This window comes from Calypte anna, chromosome 2 (genome assembly GCF_003957555.1).
Source record: "Calypte anna isolate BGI_N300 chromosome 2, bCalAnn1_v1.p, whole genome shotgun sequence".
Taxonomy (NCBI): domain Eukaryota; kingdom Metazoa; phylum Chordata; class Aves; order Apodiformes; family Trochilidae; genus Calypte; species Calypte anna.
Window position 1 is genome coordinate 74,905,291 of NC_044245.1, and position 14,087 is coordinate 74,919,377.

Consider the following 14,087-nt stretch of genomic DNA (forward strand, 5'->3'; position numbering starts at 1 on the left):
TACTATTATGCCATAAGTGACCTAGGAAATGTAATGCAATTTAAATTAACAATCGACCAAGCTGTGTAAAAAAAATACACTGTATCATATACTACTACTAGTAGTAGTATCAGTCCTGCTTTGGTAAAGAAAATATAAAATTTACCAGAAGATATTGCAAAGAAGATGGAATAACTTTTTTTTTTTCTGCTTAGTGCATTGAAGTACATTCATTTAATTCTACATTTCCTGGTTTCTTAACGATGTTATTAGTGTGGATGATTTGCAAAGCATATACAAGTGTGAATGCCCAACTGGGCTCTCAAAAAATAAATACATACATACAAGAAGTTGGCCTAAGAAAATGTAGTTCTTCTTATGAGAAGTAACTTTGCAATAATGACTTTTTTCTCATTTTTCTTGGCAAAAAAATAGTACAAAATGATATAAGATTCAGCAGAGAAAAAACCACAGACTTAAAATCTCAGGGAGATATTAAATTGTGCCACCATTGAGATAAGAGTCCTTAATAATAACTGTATATCAAAATGAAAAATGACAATACTAGTTGCAGGTTCTTTATAAATGCATTGCTTCCTTCTCCAGCATATGCCATGAATACCCAACAGAACTTAACCCCTTCAGATGTCCTGTCTCTACTTTGCCAAATTTTACTTTGTTGCTGTTGTAGTGAAACAACAATCAACAACAACAAAATTATACAGCCAATACTGACCATCAGTGTTGTTCAACGTACCAGGTCGTATTTAGATGTGAACACTCCTTTTTGACATACAAGTTTAATTTTTAAATTTAATTCATTTTAATATATATCTCAAGAAAACTTCATCTGCAGGATTATTAATAATGCTTCTGAGATGTCAATACTGATGTAACCACAACTTGTTATACAGCTGTGATACTGGCGCAAATGGACAAAAGGCTTATCAGGAGCAGTCAACATGGCTTTATTATGGTAAAGTCATATCTGACCAACCTGATAGCCTTCTAATGAGGATGTAGCCAGGTGGATGGATGATGGCAGAACAGTGGACATAGTCTATCTTGATTTCAGTAAGGCATTTAACACCATCTCCCACAGGAAGAAGTGTGACCTGGATGATTGGGTAGTGAGGTGGATCAGGAGATGGCTGAAGGATAGAAGCCAGAGAGTTGTAGTCAATGGGCTGGAGTCCAGTTGGAAGTCTGTTTCTAGTGGAGTCCCTCAAGGGTCAGTACTGGGACCAGTACTATTCAATATATTTATAGATGACCAGGATAATAGACCAGGGAATAGAGTGTACTATCTGCAAGTTTGCTGATGACATAAAACTGGGTGGAGTGGCTGACACCCCAGAAGGCTGTGCTGCCAGTCAGCGGGACCTGAATAGACTGGAGAGTTGGGCAGGGAGAAATTTAATGTATTACAACAAAGGAAAGTGTAGCCTTACATCGGGGAAAGAACAACCCCAGGTACCTGTTGGGGACTGAGCTGCTGCAGAGCAGCACAGAGGAAAGGGGCCTGGGAGTGCTGGTGGATGGGAGGATGACCATGAGCCAACAATGTGCCCTTGTGGCCAAGAAGGCCAATGGCATCCTGGGGTGCATTAGAAGGGGGGTGGCTAGAAGGTTGAGAGAGGTTCTCCTCTTCCTCTACTCTGCCTTGGTGAGGACAAATCTGGAATATTGTGTCCAGCTATGGGCCCCTCAGTTCCAGAAGGACAGGGAACTGCTTGAAAGAGTCCAGCAGAGAGCAACCAAGATGATGAAGGGAGTGGAACATCTCCCTTATGAGGAAAGGCTGAGAGAGATGGGACTCTTCAGCTTGGAGGAGAATGAAGGGCAATGTCATTGTTGTTTATAAATATGTAAAGGGAGAGAGCCAAGATGATGGAGTAAAGCTTTTCTCAGGGGTGACTAATAATAGGTAAAGGAGCAATGATTATAAACTGGAGCACAGGCGGTTCCATATAAATATTAGGAAGAATTTTTTTCTGTGAGGATGACACAGCACTGGCACAGGCTGCCCAGGGAGGTTGTGGAGTCTCCTTCCCTGGAGACATTCAAAGCCCACCTGGATGCATTCCTGTGTGACCTGCTAGAGGTGACCCTGCTCTGGCAGGGGGGTTGCACTAGATGATTTTTTGAGGTCCATTCCAATCCCTCCCATTCTATGATTCTGTGATTCTCTGAAAGCTCTAGTGAACATGGCATCACACAAAAATGACAGTAAAATACTCTTTTCTACCAGTGCAGCTGAACAAAGAAGTTTAAAAAAGCTACCAGACATAAAAATACAACTTTGACAGCTAATTGTATCCTTAATCTACCATCCCTCTTGTCTCTAAGGTGTAGAAAGATAATTCATATAGGTCCACCTCATCCTCTTGCTGAATGCCACACATAACTCAAGTTCACACAATATATTTTGAAACGAAAGGCTCGCTAAAACAAGCATCTGAAAAACAGTTCATTACATCCATCCATGTATTTGTTGGTTTTAGTCTTCTGTTAAAACTGTTAAAACCTCAATTTCGTACTTCTAGTATCTATTTTTCTTGAAACTTGCAGTTTGGCGATGTTTCTTGCAAGATAAACATAAACATCTCTCATGTCCTTAGCTATGAAATAATTAAATGAACAGGCAGCTGGGTATTCAGGCTTTTTCCCAGAGAACAGGAACTTTACATACTTCTGAAACACCAGCATCTGCTAAAATTCATGTTGATACTAAATAAAAGGACTGTGCAAAAACTCTATGCCAATGGATTCCTAGCACCACAGGGTATATACCATAACACAGTGTAGTCCTCTGAAATAAATGGTAGCTAATAGAATAAATGTGTTTAAAATGAGATTATTTATTTAACAATTTTCTACTATGTGTTCATTTTTCACACAGCAATTATTTGCAACAATAAAAAGGAGAATTACAGAAAAGTGTATTTAAGTTGCACTGCATGAAACAAAATGCTAATTCATTGCTATAAACCAACAGAAGGACTGCAAGTAAATTATTTTTTTCTGTTCTATTAAGGAAGACTACCACTACTGTTACTTTTAATTTCACTTCATATATTGAAGAGAAGACCCAGATGTCATGTGAAAACACACTCTCTAACTGAGCTCTTGAACTTTGAAATGATCTGTGAGAAAAGATGCGATTTCAATTACAGGATTGGAAAAAATTAAGGACAAAAATGAGTAAAAACTTGCATAAATAGTCATGTGAAAAGATTTTACTCAGTGCTTGTGGTGGGTTTCAGATTATCTTTTGGTAACTTCAGACTATCAACAACATTTTCATGGTTTTTATTATAGAGATTAAATAAGGCTAAATGAGTCCCTGTATTACTTGACTACCAAAACCAGTAGCTCCACATCTTTAAAAACAGTTATAGAAGAAAGACATGAAAGGTGTATTACTTTCTGTAATAATCATTCCAAATGCCACCCTTTGTCTATTTCTATGGATTTTAAAAATGAATCTCAGATGAGAAATGCAAAGAGAAGGGGAGGAGTGAAAAGCAAGATAGACAGGCAAAAAAGACTCCACTGAATAAAATACTTGCATACAGTTTGAGGCCGGTGCTTAGACTAAGTTTTCCAGAGTTTCACACAAAATCAAGTTAGGTACAAGCTGCATGGATATCAGATTTTTATTTGTAAATAAACACTACGTTATAAAAAAATTTAGGTTTACTAGTAATGTATATTGTAAAGTATTCACAAAATTTACAGATTGTTAATATAAGCAAATAGTCTTCAAAGACTGGTTCTAAAAATATACAAATGACTGAACATTCTGTGATTCTGTGAATTTACTGAAAATGTTTTTTTTTAAAGGCTTTCCTCACTCTTCCCATAAAGATCAAGCACACACAAAGAAGTTTAGGTCAGGGTGAAAGGAGATGCCATTAAGGTTGCTATTTTGATAAAACATTGTTACAGATCACCCAGTAGGATGATAAAGAATACAACTTAAGAGGGTCTATGGATCATAGAACCTACTCTTAGGAGAAACACCCACATCTTACTGCCATCTACTGGAATAGTAACATGGATACAGCAAATCAATTAAGTGTAATTTTGTCATGTGTCTTATTATTATACATTTACTCTATAGGTTCCAATGGGAACAAGTTCATAGGTTAGATGAATTTTTGGCCTTACCAACTACAGTCTTCTTTTCTTTTATCTTAATGCCACTTCCTGAACCTCAGCTAACACATTACTTTAGTGCTCTTAAATTTTAGTTGGATAAAATCAACAGTAACTATTCAAAGTTCACTTTATATCTGCCATGTGGAAATTGCCTCTCTGTATCACTGCATTAATGAAACAAAAAAGAAATCTTCACTCACTCACAAGCCAGAAATTTCTGTTTTACCACCTACGTTTTTAAAGGAGAATAAGCTTGCCTTCATATACTTTTTTAACCTTTAATTTTCTTTTCTATTCAAAGATATTGGAATCTTATTGTACAATAGGATGCGAGTATATACAGTAAAAGATAGTTCTTCACTTGAAAGGATTTGCTGAATTAAAGAGATCATGAAGCAGATGAGAGCATGTGTATAAAAACCCCTCTGTCTCCACAGAGATAGAAATAAGATAGTTAATGCAGGTTCTAGAGGATAAGAAAGCAGATTACAAGCCAAATTGAATTTAGTTTTGTACGCTGTTGATAGACAAAACGTACTAGTACCCATGATGGGCTTCTTGGGAAAAATGAATTTTGATTACAATAGACTTAATTTTGCTCTGGAAGGAGAGGAAGTTAAGGAGAAACTGCTTCTAAATGTAAGACAAATCAAGCCACGGTAGCCTAAAATCTTTCCTTCCTCAAGATGTCTCATGTCTCTTAATGCTGAATAAAAAAGCAAGAGATAAAGATACTGCAACGTCAACAGGGATTTTCCAAGGCAAAAACCATCACAGACCTTTTTTTCTGCCACACTATACAGAGTAATGTCATGAAGAATTACCTGAGAAAAGTTGAAAAAATCTTTTTGATGTATCAAAAGTAATATAGCGGTGTTTGTGGGAAGACACAATATTCATGGACTGTTATATTGTTGTTTTGGAGTCTTTTTGTTTTGGTGCTGGTTTTTTGGTTTTTGTTGTTTTGTTTTGCTTTGTTTGGTTGTTTGTTTGCTTGTTCATTTTTCCATACCTGAACTCAGAGAAAGCAGTCTTAATTAACAGCATTTGCACTGATGAGAAATTCTGAAGTCCTATCATATATAATGGTATGTAATCTGTCATCAATTCTACCATGTCACCTTTGATGCAGGTGATAAAAAAAATATTTTTTTAAGTACAAACTAGATAATTTTTATTTTGCAGAATTTTATATAATCTGAGTTAATACACAAAGACCAGTCTCTCTTATAGTGAATACTCCATTTCAAATGGAAAGGAAATACTATAATTTTACTATTAAAACTACAGGAACAATTGAAAGCAATACCAATGAACACTTAAAAGGGTTACTCTGCCTACAGACACATCTAGCAAATACATAAGGAATTAAAGAGTACATAAGCAGAACAGTGGAGAAAAAATATGCATGGAAAGTCTTAATGATGTACAGAACAGAGCAATGAACCTCAAGAGGTCATGCAGTTCATAATTTCCCCAGCCACAATTCATGAAAAAAAAGGGAAAAATCATTCTGACATTTCAAAAAACTACTGATACAGACTTGCATGAACAACTGCATTTTCTAAAAGACATGTCTACAAGACTAACTGTGCTGAGAGAACAAACAGGAAAGCTGAAGAAGAAAAATGTACAGAAGAATTTTGTAAATGGTATTTTTCTCAATGTCTGGAAATAGTATCTTATTTCTGGCAGTGTCTCACTGGATATCAGGTATCACTGAAATAGTATGTCAGCACAGATAGGAAAGCTTTTTTTTTTTTTTTCCTTCTTTTCCCTGTGCACCATGCAGGTAGGAATATTTGATTTCACACACCATTTGCAAATTGCTTTGGGGATTCCAGAAACCCAATTTAGCTTCATGAAATTGATGAATGAGAAAAAAAATACTGCTGGTTTTGTGTCTCTTGTTTTTGAAAGCTGCACACCAGGGACTCTGGCATACTGGGTATTGCCAATGATTCATTGTCACAGCACTACAGAGAAAATGCTGAAGTTTCCTTTAGCCCCCAGGGAACTTGTTCATCAGAATGTGTAAATTATTTGCATTTTACTGTTCTTTTACCCATCACCTTTAATAATAGCATAAAAGAAACACTGCAAAAATATTAAATCTATTGAATCTATTTAAGCTTGTAAATGAACATATTCAAGGAGCAAAACCTAGGAGCAGATGCAAACAGGACTGCAAAGGGATGTGTCACAGAAGAGATGCTGCATCATTCATGGAGAGCTGGTTTGCATAACTCTGTACATAGGGCTAGTGGGAAAGGTAGCAGTGGCAGATACATCAGTCCACTTTGATTTTTAATAATTTTAACAGAGTTGCATTATATATATAAGCTCAGAAGAAACTTATATCAACTCATCTGTTACATATATGAGCCAGATCCAAATCCATTTAAATTTTGTTTGAACGCTAGTGATCAACATTCATCATTCTAAATGAAAGACTTCCATAAAATAATCAGTGAACTGCAAAGCAATCATTCACAATTCAAAAAAGCAAAAATGATAGGCATCCTAAACCAAAAAGTGTTCCATGAAGATTTCCATGTGCTAATACTCAATTTTATGAACCAGAGACAGACATGTTATTTTACATAGAAGGGTGTCTCATTTTATTGTATTTGTACAAATTTACCAATTTGTGTTCTACTGACAATAATGTACAGTAATTAATGAAAATAGTTAAACACAAAATAAATATCTGAGATATACCATCTGGATCAACCGCGAGTTTCAAGAATAAATTTTAAAGACTTTAAAGTCACAGACAGAGAAAGTGATGTTGATCATCAGCAAGTGACTATTACTGCTTCCAGCTCCAGGGAAGTTGTTGTGGTCCTGCTTGGCCAAGTGAGGCTGCTACAGAGGTTATGAGACAGATGTTACTGTGACTGTTATTTTTCAGTTGTAGCAAGATGAGAAAGAACCCGCCCTTTCACATGTTCCCTGGGAATTCACTTACAGGGCCCTGAAACTTGCTGTCATCACATGTATTAGTCGGGATCAAGAAAGGATTCCTTTACATAGGACATATAGGCTACCACGTAGCTTCTATAGAGCAGAGTCAGATAACCTGATGATTAACATCATAACACTGTCACAGCTCAGTGTGTACCTTAGTCCCTGTAGATGGCATTCAGGACTTTGGTGGTAAAAAAATATGGGACCCAGACATCAGGGAACTCATTTATGAACAACAGTCAGGGCTGTTCAGCTTCACTGAAGACCTTGTCAGATTAACCAGTCCCCAGCAGAGGGACAAAACAGATGCTTCCAGCTCACACTGATCACACTGCCATCCCTATCCTCATAAAATCCCAGTTTGACTGGAAAATCGTAGCAGAATAACCTTTCTTGGGGCACAGCACTTCGAAGTCAAGCAGGTGATCTTGCCAAGGTGCACAGTGCTCTGATCTGGCTGCCTTTAGACTTGGCCAGCCTTGTTCGGTGCTTGTGCTCCAGGCTCAAGTAATCTCCTCCTCTGGCTGCTGGAGAATGAGCCAAGCATGCATTCGGAACCTCACCTTTTATTGGTTGCCCAATCCTGCTCATGCACAGCTGGAGTCAGCCCTAATTGGGCACAAGTGGGCTTAACACAAGCTCACGCCTCCCACCTTGTAATTAGCAACACCTGATTGCCTCATTGCACTACAGAAAATTCTGGGTGTCAAAATAGCCTTCACTAAGATTACTCCTAAAATGTATGACTGACTCTTCAACACATATATCAGAAATCAAAGTTTTTTGGGTTCTACTAAATTGTTTATGTCCTTTATCTGCACTTCTAAATTAAGAAGTATAACTCAGTCTAGCTTCTAAGGAGAGCAAAATGAGAATGTATCATTGCCTAACCCTATGCACCGAACTGCAAAGAACATCCCTGCTATACAATCAAACGTTTGAATATAGCTTGTATAACCCACTGAAATACCCATGGAAAATGTATAATTATATAAGAGGTGAAGAACAAAATCTTAAAAAAATTACTATGGGAATTTATGTAACCCTGAGGGTATATCAAATACAATAAAAGAACACATTATATTACACCTTGAATATTTCTGTAATTCTTATTTTAAATCTGCAAGAATATCCACAATCAGATAAATCTACATTAGCAGTAACATTTACAACTACTTTGTGCATCTTTGAAATAAATAAAAAAACATGAACAAAAGAATACTACATCAAATCTTTTTTATATATACCCTATATACCTAGATATGCAAATCACCAAGGCTTCATATATATATATATACACATATCTTTATATGTGTATATATATATGTGTATATATATGCATATATAAAGTAATCTCATTTAATCTCAGTTTACTCAGGATGACTTCAGAGTTCTAGAAAGTTAAATTGGCAGGAAACATAAAATGTTTTACAAGCTTTCACTTAAGTCATACAAAAACAGAAAATCAAGCAGAAATCCTCTCCCCAGACACAGAAGTGCAGCATCCTCCATGATTTTTTTTCCATGACATCTTTCTCCAAAAAGCCATAAAAAAAAAATCTCTCCATAAGCAAGAATAAATATGGGTTGTCAGTGTGTATTGGGTTTTCACGGCAAATTTTTGGTACTAGAGGAGACCTACCAAGGGGTGGCTTCTGCGAGAAGTTACCAGAAGCTTCCCTCTGTTTTTTGTAGACAATGCCAGCCAGTTCAAAGATGAACCTCCTGCTGGCTAAAGCTGAGTCACTCACAGATGATGGTAGTGCTTTTGAGATATCACACTTGAGAAGGCTAAAAAAGTGCTGAGCCACAGCAGTTATAGGAAAGGACTGAAAATATATGAGAGAAACAACTCTGCAGATACCAAGGTATCTGAAGAAGGAGGGGGAGGAAATGGTCCTTGCTCCAAAATCCCATGTTTTCCTGACTTTTTTTTGGTTTTGTGGATTTTTTGGGGGTTTTCTTTGTTTGTTTTTTTTTTCCATTCTGGCTGAATCTTTCCTCCTTTGTATGCGTTAAATTTAATCTATTACAAGAAAAGTTATTTAATTTGCTTTTCCTTAGAGTTTTTTTTACCTCATGTTTTTGGTAATTGTATTGCATTTGAGAAGGATTATCAAGAAAGATTTTAATACACATGAAATAGGAAATGTAGACTGCAGAGCATGTTTATTTTTCCAAGTAAATCCCAAAATTAAACATGTCATCATGTCTTAGGTAATTGAAATAGCTAATAACAACAGGTTTATGCTGTTCTGTGGATTAGAACTGTTAAAAGATGGAAGTCCAGTCAGAGAAGCGCATAGGCTTTTCTCTGTTCTGTGAAGGTAAACTTGAAGAAAAAAAAAAACATATAAAATTTGTTTTCTTTTAGTTACTTAAAAAATTAGTTTAAATTCTTTTAGTTACCTAAAAATGTTCTAATAGTATGCATTAAGTAATTTGTGAAAGCAAAATTACTTATTATTTTCTATGTTGAGAACATACAAACACACTCAACACACATCAGAATCTTTTTAGAAAATTGATTATACATTTTAAATCACAGCTAATTTTTCAGATCAGTCTGAATAATCCATAAGTTACAAATGCTCAGTTTGTCTTGAAATCACTGAATGTTATTTGAATAACAGAAGACAAACAACACATTAAAAATTTATTCCATTTGCTTTGCCTTTGTCTCAGGTCTTTGTATATTTTTAGGAGCCACAAAGTCCTGTGGCTACCATATAGCTGAGTGGCAGGAAACAGTGAGGAGGCTGTGTAGTATCAGGAAGGAAATAAATGAACTGGTGAGTGTGTGATCCGTGACATGACTTCCAAAAACCAAACCTGTGCCCAGTCAGCCAAATTCTTCCCTATCCTGTCAGGTGCCAGGTGTGTCTGGTTGACACCTTCCCTTGGAGGGAGGGGATGCCATCCAGAGGGACCTCAACAGGCTGGAGAGGTGGGCCTGAAGTTTAACATGGCCAAGTGCAAGGTCCCTGCATCTGCATTGGCACAACCCCAGACACAGATACAGGCTGTGGGGAGAATGGATAGAGAGCAGCTCTGAGGAAAAGGACTTGGGGGATGGTAGTAGGTGAGTAGTTTGACAGGAACCAGTGGTGTGTGTGCACAGCCCAGAAAACCAACCCCATCCTGGGCTGCATCAGAAGAAATATGGTCAGCAAGACAAGGGAAGTGATTCTGCCCATGTACTCTGCTCTTGTGGGACTGCACCTGGAATATTGCATACAGCTGTGGAATCTTCAGCTCAGGAAAGATACAGACCTGTTGGAAAGGGTCCAAAGAAGGGGCACAAAGATATGATCAAAGGGATGGAGCACCTCTGCTATGAAGATGGGCTGAGAAAGTTGAGGCTATTCAGCCTCGATAAAAAGTCTTCAAGACACCTTATAGTGGCCTTCCAGTACATGAAAGGGGCATACAGGAAAGCTGGGATGGAGCTTTTCACCAGAAAAGGTAGTGATGGGACAAAAGGCAATAGTTTTAAACTGGAAGAGGGTAGATATAGGTCAGATATGAGGAGAAAATTCTTCACCATTAAGGTAGTAATATACTGGAATAGGCTGCCTAGGGAGGTTGTTGATGCACCTTCCCTGGAAGTGTTCAAGGCTAGGTTAGATGAGGCCTTGAGCCACCTGATCTAGTGGGAGGTGTCCCTGCCCATGCAGGGGTGTTGGATCTTGATGATCTTTAAGGTCCCTTCTAACCCTAACCATTCTATGATTCTATGCTTACCATACTTCTCTAAATTTTCCAAATTTGTATCATTCTTTTCTCTTGTGCTAATGGAGAATTGTACAATGTATGCATCATCTAGAAAAGCTTGCAATTTTAGAGTGGCTTAATGATTTTCTCTGCTCTAATATCTGTTGTCTTCCTAAAAATCCCTAACAGTTCTTTTGTGACTGAGAGCAAGTTTGTATTTTTGAGGCTCACTACTCCTTGACATCTGACTGCAAAGATTTGCAATCTGTTTTAATTGACAAGTTAGGTTTGTCCACTCTCTTTGCCATCAGTGTAATTTTACATTTATCTATACTGAATTCCATTTTATAATATCTTCTACAGGAGCTAGAAAAATGATCAGGGGACTGGAACATGTCATATGAGGAAAGACAGAGACCTGCAGCTGTTCAATATTTCTGTGGTGATATTTTGCCAATATAATTTTTCAAAAAGTTTCAAATTCAATCTTGATATTGTTTAATTTCAAAAGTTTAAGGGTAACAAAATACAAATTTGAAACAAGCTCAGTGTTCTGTTTCAAGTCAAAACTAATCCCTTTTTTCCCCAGATTTCCTCATGCAGCAATAAAACCTTCAGTTCTCATCAAACCTACCCAATAGTTCTTTCTCTTCCATTATATACTAATTCATGCTTTGAATTAACAGAATCTAGTATTGCAAACCACATACAAAAGCTAGGGTGACTAAATTTTTCAAGAAAGAAATAGAAGTACATATCTCTCCCGGTTCCTTCATGTCCTCAACACACATGCTGTTACAAGTTTTTTTTCCTTTCTCTACAAATCAAGATGCACATGAAAAAATAATAATGTAAAATAATTATGTAAGTCCTTATGAAACTCCAGCCTTAAGAGTTACAAATAAAATAAAGAAAGTTTGCATAAGTTTTAAGGATGTATCCTAATCTCTTCTTGTTTGACATTGTGATCAACCAAACATTAAGATTAAAAAATCAGATTTTGCATAAAACATTTCTGTTGCTGAAGGCATCCTGGTAACTTTTTAAGAGTTCTACATTTATTTATCAAATTGTACTCAGAATGGATTTCACAAAAATTTTCAAACATGCATTCTAAAAGAAAGCATAACAAACAATGTTATATCAGTCTGTCATGGCAGGGTTAGGGGTTTTTTAAAGCGTTCCCCTAGATCACTTGAAAATTTTCTCTTTAGCAATGTCCTTATAAAAGAAGATCAGCTAAAGAAAATATTGTGAAATAGGTAAATGTCAGAGAAATGTACCTGCAGGGTACATTGTATTTACTTGAAAGAAATCCATAATAACAGTGCAAGTGTATAAATATGGATATTAATAATTATGATATAGGTGGTGATCTTTGTATTACCAAAGCATGATAGGAATATGATCCACCATAAAGCATATGTCTTATGCGGACCGAGTTATTCTTATGAAAAGAGTATGCTAAAATATTCCATTATTTTCTTTATACCTTATTAGAAGATTAGAAATCCAAATCCAATTTAAACTTCAGAAGGAAGTTCTTTGTTCTGCTCAGCAATCACCCCTCTCCACAATAAATATAAAATATTATCTTTTTAAAATGCTGTATACCTCCTTTACTTGACATCAGTGGTGAATGCACACAAAGTTTTCATGAATAAATGTATTTTGGGGTGGTTCATGTTTGAATGCCACTAGGCTTTGTTGATTAAATGGCACAAAAAAATGCAGCATCCCAGCACTACCTTACACAAGCTTAATCAACATCTTTTTATTTGAGTTTCATGCTATTGAATCTTTTTAAGCGTTAGAACAGCAAAGGAAAAAATTAATTTACGTCTGAAATAGTGATAAACTTTCTTTGAAATGACTTGGATAAAAAATTTGCAGTGTTTGTATTTTTCCACAATGACTTCTAAGTCCTAAAGTAATTTTTTCAGGCATTATGAAACTCTAGATTAATCTTTTTGGTTTTAGACTTCAGTGATTAAAATATAACATACTGCCCAGTTACTCAACAGTTCAGCTTGTATGCATTTGTTTATACCTTTGTACCCGGGTAAGGATTAACTTACATTTTTGTACACTTACAGAGTCAGAGTGAGATTTACCTCTATGGAGGGAATTTCCACTTACAAACCTTTGCATATAAACTACAGATATCTTCAAAATTACTCTAGATTTACCTCCCTGTTTTAAAAATGAAGAAGAAACAAGGAATTAAAGAGATTTGACCAAGACACCCCCCCCCCCAAAAAAAAAAATACCAACTAAAAAAACTCTCAGAATACATATCACATTCAGTTCTCTTATGTCTCTATCTTGCATCCTGACCTTATAAGCAGATTTCATGCCACTTCTGCAAATAAAGCTGTAGGGTTTTCATAGTAAAAAATAAAATAAATTCCTGAATACAGTCCATCACAGATAGCAGTTAGGAACAAGAATTAACTTTTAAAATAAGCATAGGTAGAAAGATGAAAGAGGGAGAATCATAGAATAGCTAGGGTTGGAAGGGACCTAAAAGACCATCTAGTTCCACCCACTCTGCATGGCCAGGGACACCTCCCACTAGATCAGGCTTCTCGAGGTCTCATCCAACCTGGCCTTGAACAATTCCAGGGAGGGGGCAGCCACAACTTCCCTGAGCAGCCTGTGCCAGTGTCTCAACACCCTCACAGGAAAGAATTTTTACCTAATGTCTAACTTAAATCTTACCTCTTCAAGTTTGAAACCATTGTTTCTTGTCCTCTGACTACACACCTATGCAAAAAAGCCCTACCCCAGCTTTGTTTCTAGGCTCCCTTCAGGTATTGGAAGATTGCTATAAGGTCACCTCAGAGCCTTCCCTTTTTCAGGCTGCACAAGCCCAACTTCCTCAGCCTGTCTTCATAGGGGATTCTTCATCTGTGATAGGATGACTTTAAAAAGGCAGACTGAGACTCAGGGGAGTGGAGGGGGAGATAAGAAGCTAAGTGAATTCCTGATCTGACAGAAATCAGAAAATGATGTTATTATGAAACAGATTTTGAAGCTAATCATCAGTAAGTCTGAAGCTGACTAAACATGTCTTGAAGATATAATAAATAAATACAGAAAGAAAGTAGCCATAAATTCACAGACTATGCTGATCAGGAAGTATATCCAAGTATAATTCTGCTAAGGATTAGGGTCCTAAGGTAGAGTATGAAACTTAGTTAAACTTGAAAAAAACATTTTCAATTAGGAATTGCAGTACTATTCTGTAACCTTACAGT